Here is a 9192-nt window from a genome sequence, read left to right as displayed (position 1 = left end):
TATCCTTCAAATCTTCGCTATCCTTCAAATCTTCGCTATCCTTCGAGTCTTCGATACGCTTCGAATCCTTATGGGGAAGTCTATAAATTATACGTCCCTTGCTTGAATCATAACGACTTACTTCAATTTTGACCCTATCCCCCATCAGTATTCGTATAGAACTAGACCGTATCTTTCCTGAAATATAGCCTAGGATGATGGTGTCATTCTCTAGCCGAACGCGGAACATTCCATTGGGTAGGGCTTCCGTAACTAAACCTTCGAAAGTTACTTTTGCTTCTCTCGGGTTTTTTTTTTCTCTCCTATTTTTTTTTTCTGTCATATTTTTTTTCTCCTATTTTTCTATTTTTATTTTAAAAATAGGAAGGGCGAGATAGAATTCAAGCACTATAGGCGGGGCGATTACCATATATAACATAAGACTTCTCCCCCAATTCTGTTTAGTCGAGCTTCTCGATCTGTCATTATTCCTCGAGAAGTAGAAAGAATAGCAATTCCCATTCCACCCAAAACTTTAGGAATTCCTTGATAGTTGGTATAAATTCGTAAGCCGGGTCGGCTGATACGCTTTAAAAAGGTTCTTGTTCTATATATTCCTTTTCTAGTCTTTCTCTTTTGATGTCGCAAAGTTGAAACCAAGAAATATCTGTTACGTTCCTGATGTTTCCGAACACTTTCAATAAAACCCTCTCGTAGAAGTATTTTAACAATGTTTTCGGTAATATTTGTAGATACTACTCGAACTGTTCCTTTTTTATTCATGTCCGCATTTCTTATAGAGGTTAGTAAATCAGCAATAGTGTCCTTGCCCATAAGACTCTAATTCTAGGTTCCTCCTAATTTTTCTATAATCAACATGTTTTCTTTTTTTTTTTCATTTTGGATTTTAAAACATATACGTAAAACACAATCTACTAAATTAATTCTTTGGTCTCAATTTCGCCTACTAGTATTTATAATACTTCAGGAGCTAATGAAACTATTTTGGTAAAATTCAATTCTCTCAATTCCTCGGCAATCGCGCCAAAAACTCGAGTTCCTTTTGGATTGCCTTTTTGATCAATTATAACCGCAGCATTGTCATCATAGCGGATTATTATACCGTCTTCGCATTTGAACTCTTTACATGTACGTACAATTACAGCTCGAATTACTTCGGATCTTTCTAGAGGCATTTGGGGCAATGCGTCTTTGATTACAGCAACAATAACATCACCAATACGAGCATATCGCTGATTACCAGCAGCTCCTATGACTCGAATACACATCAATTTTCGAGCTCCACTATTATCTGCTACATTTAAAAGGGTCTGAGGTTGAATCATATTATTTTTTATTTTGATTTCAATTTGTTATTTCAATGCAAAAGGATGAAAGAAATATTGTCTTTCCAGAAAGAAAAACCGGGCATTTTTTTTTATCTTCCATACCCCTTTTAGGGTTCTATATCTCTAATCGAATAAATTGACTTCGTATGGGCATTTTACTGGCAGCTATGGAGATAGCTGCTCTAGCTACAGTTTCAGATACTCCCCCCATTTCATAAAGTATACGACCAGGTTTAACAACGGATACCCAATATTCGGGGGACCCCTTTCCCGAGCCCATACGTGTTTCCGTGGGTCTTAGTGTAACCGGTTTGTCGGGAAATATACGTACCCATATTTTTCCACCACGACGTGCATATCGTGTTATTGCTCTTCGTCCTGCTTCTATCTGTCTCGCCGTGATCCAAGCGGGTTCAAGTGCTTGAAGAGCATATCTACCAAAACAAATACGATTGCCTCGGCAGGATTTTCCTTTCATTCTTCCTCTATGTTGTTTGCGAAATCTGGTTCTTTTGGGGTTATAGTCGATGGTTCTCTTTCTTAGTTCCATCTCTACTGCAAAACTGGACATGAGAGTTTCTTCTCATCCAGCTCCTCGCGAATGGAATGAGAAAGCATGTAAATTTCTCTAATTCATAATATTCAAAAATATTACGGTACGGATAGATACACATTAATAGATAATAGAAAAAGTTCGGTTTTTTTTATATTGAATTTGTTAAAACAGAAAAATATAATATATAGTCAAAAAAGAAGATCTAGAATATATCCAGATGTGTGTGTATATTTATCTAAATTCTATATTTATAGATAATGTAATCCTTCTTAAAAAAATCCTTATTTTTACTCTTATTGAATCGCGGTAAAGTATTCTAATTCAATAAGAATTTCGCGGGCGAATATTTACTCTTTCCTGTCTTATTTGTTAATTTATAAACTTACCAAATAAGACAATTTTTTTGGTTTGTTCCGCCATCCCACCCAATGAAGTGTTAGGATTCTTTTCAATAAAATCCTATGGAATCATAGGTTCTGTCGTTCCCACTGCTTCTCCTTGAATGGTTAGGTCTGAATCCCGCAACGGAGCTTCCAAAAAATTTCTTTCCGAGTTAATTTTCTCAGTTTTATTAACCCGGGCGGCTCTTTATTATTGCTTTAAATTTGTAGTTCTTGTTTCAAGTTACAATTTTTAATTCTCTATTATTTTTATTATATTGATGCTTTATCACATTGCCTTTTATGATGTAATTCATAGACCATACATAGTGGAATCCTATATCTTATTTATTTCCTCTTCCTTCTTTCTATCATCCCTCCCTTTATCCACATCCCTTTAGTTTTGCTTCACAACCTAGAATCCCTTTTCTTTTTTAGAGAAAAAATTGCAGTTGCTACAACTATATGACACATCTACTCATTTATGATAGAGGTATTTATTCATATAGTGACTGTTTCTTAGTTAGGATCTCGACAATACGAAGCAATAGGTTGGTTATTAGTTAATTTTCTATAATTACTAAGTTTTTTTCTTAAAAAAAAGAAAAAAATAACGAGTCACACACTAAGCATAGCAATTATATTAAATGATTTATCAATTTTCATTAAATCTTATAGAAAGAGGTATAATTTCTTCTTTTGCAGGGATTTCAGGAAAAAAGTCTCTTGTCATTTTTTATTCTATCAATGGACAGAATCCGAAGACAAGATTACTTATTCTTCGTCTACGAATATCCAAATTTTTACACCTAATACTCCATAGATAGTCCGAATTGGATAGCAGCAATAATCAATTTTAGCGCGAATTGTTTGGAGGGGAAGTCTACCCTTTTTAATAGATTCGGCGCGTGCAATTTCTTTTCCTCCGAGACGACCCGCAATTTTTACTTTTACTCCCCTTATATCTGCTTTTTTAGTTAATTCAATGGCTTTTTTCATTGCCTTTCGGAATGAAACTCTATTTTTTAATTGGAAAGCTATATATTCTGCAAGAATGTTAGGCTGTCTATAAGGTTCTTTCACTTTTTCGATAGAAATATTAAATCTCTGGTTTACAGAGTTAATTTCCTTTTGTAGATCTTTCTCTAATTCTTCGATTGCTCCTTTTTTCTTTAATAAATTTGGGAATCCAATATGGATTATGACGTGGATCGTATCGATTTCTTTTTGGATTTCTATATGTGTAATTACTTCGGAACTTGAACCTGAGTCCATTTTTCTATTATGTGTAATTACTTCGGAACTTGAGTCTGATTCTATTTTTCTATTCGAGCCCTTTTTCCTATTCTTTTGTATATAGTTCTTGATACAATCCCTTATTTTTTTATCTTCCTGTAGACCTTCAGAATAATTTTTTGGTTGTGCGAACCAAAAGGAATGGTGTTTTTGGGTTGTACCAAGTCTGAAACCGAGTGGATTTATTTTTTGTCCCATATTTTTCTATTCTATATTTTTTTTTACTGGGAATCGAAATCTTAGATGGATCTAAAGGTTATTTAGATTTCTTTACTATATTTAGTACAATTGTTATATGACACATGCTTTTTTTTATGGGGAAACTACGTCCTCGAGCTCGAGGTCTGAATTTCTTCATAATAGTACTCCTACTGACTTCGGCTTTAGTAATAAATAAATTCGCTTTGTCGAAATCCCTATAATGAGTAGCATTTGCGGCTGCCGAATAAACCAACTTTAAGATGGGATAAGATGCTCGATAGGGCATGAGGTTCAGTATCATAACAGTTTCCTCGTAGTAACGCCAGCGAATCTCGTCAAGAACTCTTTGTGCTTTGAAAACAGACATAGGGATACGTTTTTGTGCTTTGAAAACTCTCTCGAACTTAAGTAGACGATCGGTTGGAACTTTCCTTGCGAGTTTCCTTAGCCCACTTTTCTTCTTCTTTATCCTAGGGATATACTTTACTAGTTTGAAACTTGTCATAAATAAGGTTATTCCCCGCCTACCTTTACTTTATTTTGAATCTTTTTTTTCTTCTTAATCTTTCTATTCAGAATTCAGTTAACGACGAGATTTAGTATCCTTTCTTGCATTTTCATAACTCGTGAAATGCCGAGTAGGCACGAATTCCCCCAATTTGCGACCTACCATAGGATTTGTTATGTAAATAGGTATATGTTCCTTTCCATTATGAATCGCGATTGTATGGCCAACCATTGTGGGTAGAATGCTAGATGCCCGGGACCACGTTACTATTGTTTCTTTCTCCTCCTTCATATTGACCTTTTCTATCTTTGCCAATAAATGATGAGCTACAAAAGGATTCGTTTTTTTTCGTGTCACAGCTGATTACTCCTTTTTTCCTTTTTAAAGAGTGGCATTCTATGTCCAATATCTCGATCGAAGTACGGAGGTCAGAATAAATAGAATAATGATCAATGGAAAAAAGCAAAAAATCCTTTAGCTGGATAAGGGGCGGATGTAGCCAAGTGGATCAAGGCAGTGGATTGTGAATCCACCATGCGCGGGTTCAATTCCCGTCGTTCGCCCATCGCATTATTGCAAATTCCAAAAATGCAATTTTCCATATTCCTAGTTACGTATTTACTTACGGCGACGAAGAATAAAACTATCGCTATATTTTTTCCTTTTCCTAGTTCTTCTTCCAAGCGCAGGATAACCCCAAGGGGTTGTGGGTTTTTTTCTACCAATGGGAGCTTTCCCTTCACCGCCCCCATGGGGGTGGTCCACAGGGTTCATAACTACCCCTCTTACTACGGGGCGTTTACCTAGCCAACACTTAGATCCGGCTCTACCCAAACTTTTTTGGTTCACCCCAACATTACCCACTTGTCCGACTGTTGCTAAGCAGTTTTGGGATACTAAACGGACCTCCCCAGATGGTAATCTTAAAGTGGCCGATTTACCCTCTTTTGCAATGAGTTTCGCTACAGCACCTGCTGCTCTAGCTAATTGCCCACCCCTTCCACGTGTGATTTCTATGTTATGCATGGCCGTGCCTAAGGGCATATCGGTTGAAGTAGATTCTTCTTTTCTCTCAAAAAACCCCTTCCCAAACTGTACAAGCTTCTTCCAAAGCATACGGCTTTCTAGATGTATATGACGATCTCTAGACAGATGGATCTTATATGAATCATATGATGAAGTACCACATGAGTGGATATATAGGAAAGGAATCCAAATCTGCCGAATCGCTCATGTTATGATCTTCTACATCCTAGGTCTCTGCGTTCCGTCATCTGGCTTATGTTCTTCATGTAGCATTCAGATCGAATGACTCTATGAAATTACGTCGATACTTCCACATATTATGGGTAACGTAGGAGACATCCCTATTTTCCCCCGGGGGTCTTAATTACCACTGCTTAGCTTTCAATTTGCCTCTGACCATCAAATTAAATGTGAATAACCCGTCCTCCTCTCTTTGAAACAAGGGGCGCTTCCGGTTCTGTGCGTGCTTCAAACAATTTTGTCTTCTCCATATTACCATATCTCTAGAGCCAATAATTTTCTATGAGGAACTACTGAACTCAATCACTTGCTGCCGTTACTCAACAGTTTTCTGTTGAGGTCTATCCCGTAGAGGTAGTCAAATTGGATCAGTGATCGATTTCTAGGTTTCGTCGTAAACCTAATTGGTTACTTCCAATTACGTAAATCAATAGTTCAAACCGCACTCAAAGGTAGGGCATTTCCCATTGATATAGGAACTTTTGTACCAGAAACAATAGTATCTCCAATTATAGCCCCTCTGGGATGTAAAATATATCTCTTCTCACCATCCCCATAGTGTATGAGACAAATGTATGCATTTCGATTAGGGTCGTATTCTATGGTTACGATTCTACCAGATATGTCTTTTTGATTCCGTCGAAAATCTATTTTACGGTATAGGCGCTTATGACCTCCCCCTCTATGCCTTGCGGTAATGATTCCTCTGGAATTACGACCTTTACCACAACGGTGCCGTCCATGGATCAAATTATTTCGTGGATTGGATTTCACTTGCCTGTCTACGGTTCCCTTGCGTGTGCTCGGGATAGGTGTTTTGTATAAATGTTTCGCCGTATTATTAAGTATTCTCCTTTAGTTTTTTTCTCTATCTAGAAGTGGAATAGAATAACCCGGTTGAAGGGTAATGATCATACGTCTGTAATGCATTGTATGGCCCAGAATAGGTCCTATTCTTCTACCTTTTCCAGGTAGTCGATGGCTATTCACAGCTACCACCTTAACACCAAAGAAGAGTTCGACCCAATGCTTTATTTCTGTCTTAGTGAATCCCGATTCGACATTAAAAGTATATTGATTCTTTCCCAATAAACGAAGACTTTTTTCTGTAAATACTGCGTATTTGATTCCATCCATAAATCGACTTTCCCTCCTATGCTCTGAGTTCCAGTATCGATAAGAATTCGAGTTCTTATTGTTCTTATGTTATGGTATGAATATACCATACCAATTCGTTATGTATGGATGATGGATGAGATTCCATGGATAGAGAGCCAGTTCCAATAGACTTATGGAATGTTCCCGTTCGTGTGCATCCAGCAGGAATTGAACCCGCAAATTTACCAATTATGAGTTGGGCGCTTTAACCATTCAGCCATGGATGCTTAACAGGGATCATCGTACATCGTAAATAACCAATTTTCATATAGAAAGACATATCATAGAAAAATGAAATCGAAAATATTCCGAGATGGCAAATATTCGGAGATGACTATGAAAACACCTCTCTGGATCCTCGAATTGAAAGAGAGATTGAGAGGGATCAAGAATCCTAATTCTCGCTATTTGGAATGGATCCAATTCTATTGAGTCTGACTCATAGTGATCATTTCTCTTTAGCAAAGAATGACCTTGGTTATCAAAGGATTGAACAACCGGGATCCATTTACTTATGATACCTAGTTGGCATTGATAACAAGGATCTAATGAATTATGAGTTTAATAGATCCTCTTTAGCAGAAAGACGTATATTCCTTGCTCATTATCAGACAATCACTTATTCCCAAACCTCGTGTGGGACTAATCGTTTTCATTTACCATCTCATGGAAAACCCTTTTCGTTCCGCTTAGCCCTATCGGGTATTTTAGTGATAGGTTCTGTAGGAACTGGACGATCCTATTTGGTCAAATACCTAACGAAAAATTACGATTTTCCTTTCATTAAGGTACGAGGGCTTCTTATTCCACAAGAACGAAAGCACCTTTTCATTCTTTCATATACTAGGGGTTTTTACTTGGAAAAGACAATGTTCCATACTAAAGGATTCGGGTCCATAACCACGAGTTCCAGTGCACTAGATCTTGTAGCACTTAGCAACGAAGCCCTATCCATTAGTATTCCACATAAGAAATCCATTCTAGAAAAAAATACAATTAGATTAGCTCTTCATAGACAAACTTGGGGTTTGCGAGCCAAGGTAAGATCGGCTCGGGATCATGGGACCCTTTTCTATCAGATAGGAGGGGCTCTTGTACAAAATAGACTTACTAAGTAATAACCCCATAGAATCTATCTATATAAAGATAAAGAGGCAATCGTGTCAGGAAGCGGGTTTTTCTTTGGCCAAAAGGTACTTCGAACTTGGAACGAGCATGAAGAGATTAACGAGACTTCTTTCTCTTTTGAGTTTTTCTGGCGGACCTGCCGCGCAAGATCTTTGGTCTTCCCCTGGAACCGATGAAAAAAAGTGGATCGCTTCTTATGTACTCGCTCAGAATGATTCTTCTCTATCTATAGTTCATGGCCTATTAGAAGTAGAAGGTGCTCTGGTGCAATCCTTACCGACAGAAAAAGATTGCAGTCAGGTTGATAATAGTCGAGTGACATTACTTCGTCGGTCCGAACTAAGGAATCTGTTAGAAATGTTTTGAAATGGATATTGTTCTCTCTTTGATCAGGGATTGCTATATGAAAAGAAGTGGAGTTTGAAAAAGGGAACGGAATGCTCAAACCGGAACTGCTAGAGGAACGAATTTTCAATAGCATAACTTGGGCTCCTAGAATATGGCGCCCTTGGGACAATCTATTTGATTGCAGGGTTTTGTTCCGAAGCAAAGATATCCGCGGAGGCCGGTTCGTTCGTCCTATTCTGATATTCAGGACCAAGAGGTACTGGATTCTCTTTCGGATAGGCCCTGAAAGGAGAAGAAAGGCTGAAATGCCAACGGACCTCTGTCTATTCTCTAATTCACCCGATCCGATAGTACCCGTTTTTGGAACGTCCAGTGCCAAAGTCACTGAATGGGTAAGTCACCAATCCAATCCCTTTGACAAATCGGATGTCATATTAGATATCATATTCTATATATATAGAAATATCATAGATAGAATAGACATATAGAATTTTTGGTCGGCAAATTCGAAGGAATCATTGAGTGAAAAAGGAGCAAAGAATGACAAAAGACGAGACTCTACTAGTCTTCACTCTTGTGGTTTCCTCTTCCTCGGTTTCTGTTTTCTTATTCGGGATCTTGCTTTTCATGGTTCTCATCTCTGCAACTCGCGATTTTCGCGAGAGAACCAAATCCAAGTTGGTGAAGATCATGATTTGGGCTGGCACGGGGATCGTTTGATCGATTTCCTTGATTTGATCGCTACTTAATGGGCGTGCGCTCAAAGGATACAAACAGGGATTCGCAAACAAAAAGGGGAATTCGTAGTCACTTTTTCCTGTCGCGTAAAAAAAAAGTCTTTACGCGAGAGCAATAGAGGTTGGGATACATCTATCTCTTCTGAGCAACCTCTTTTGGATTCTTAAGACCACCCTTGCAGTAGGATACCATCTGCTTTGGGTTCTTTATTATCTCCTTCGAGGGATTTTTAGGATCGTTCAGGCTATATATATTTAGTCTATTTTGGCTTTTACTGTCTACTTT

The 9192-nt window shown here is 37.8% G+C and overlaps 1 long non-coding RNA gene across 1 annotated transcript; it reads left to right on the top strand.

Moving 5' to 3' along the window:
- Nucleotides 1-3421: 3421 nt before the first annotated feature.
- Nucleotides 3422-6745, top strand: LOC141033169 (uncharacterized). The gene is made up of 2 exons (XR_012195051.1): nt 3422-5323; nt 5988-6745. It is a non-coding gene; the product is annotated as an uncharacterized lncRNA (long non-coding RNA).
- Nucleotides 6746-9192: the final 2447 nt, after the last annotated feature.

This window comes from Aegilops tauschii, unplaced genomic scaffold (assembly GCF_002575655.3).
Source record: "Aegilops tauschii subsp. strangulata cultivar AL8/78 unplaced genomic scaffold, Aet v6.0 ptg000662l_obj, whole genome shotgun sequence".
Lineage (NCBI taxonomy): Eukaryota > Viridiplantae > Streptophyta > Magnoliopsida > Poales > Poaceae > Aegilops > Aegilops tauschii.
The sequence above is the reverse complement of the archived record's forward strand: the minus strand, read 5'-3'. Positions and strand labels throughout refer to the sequence as shown.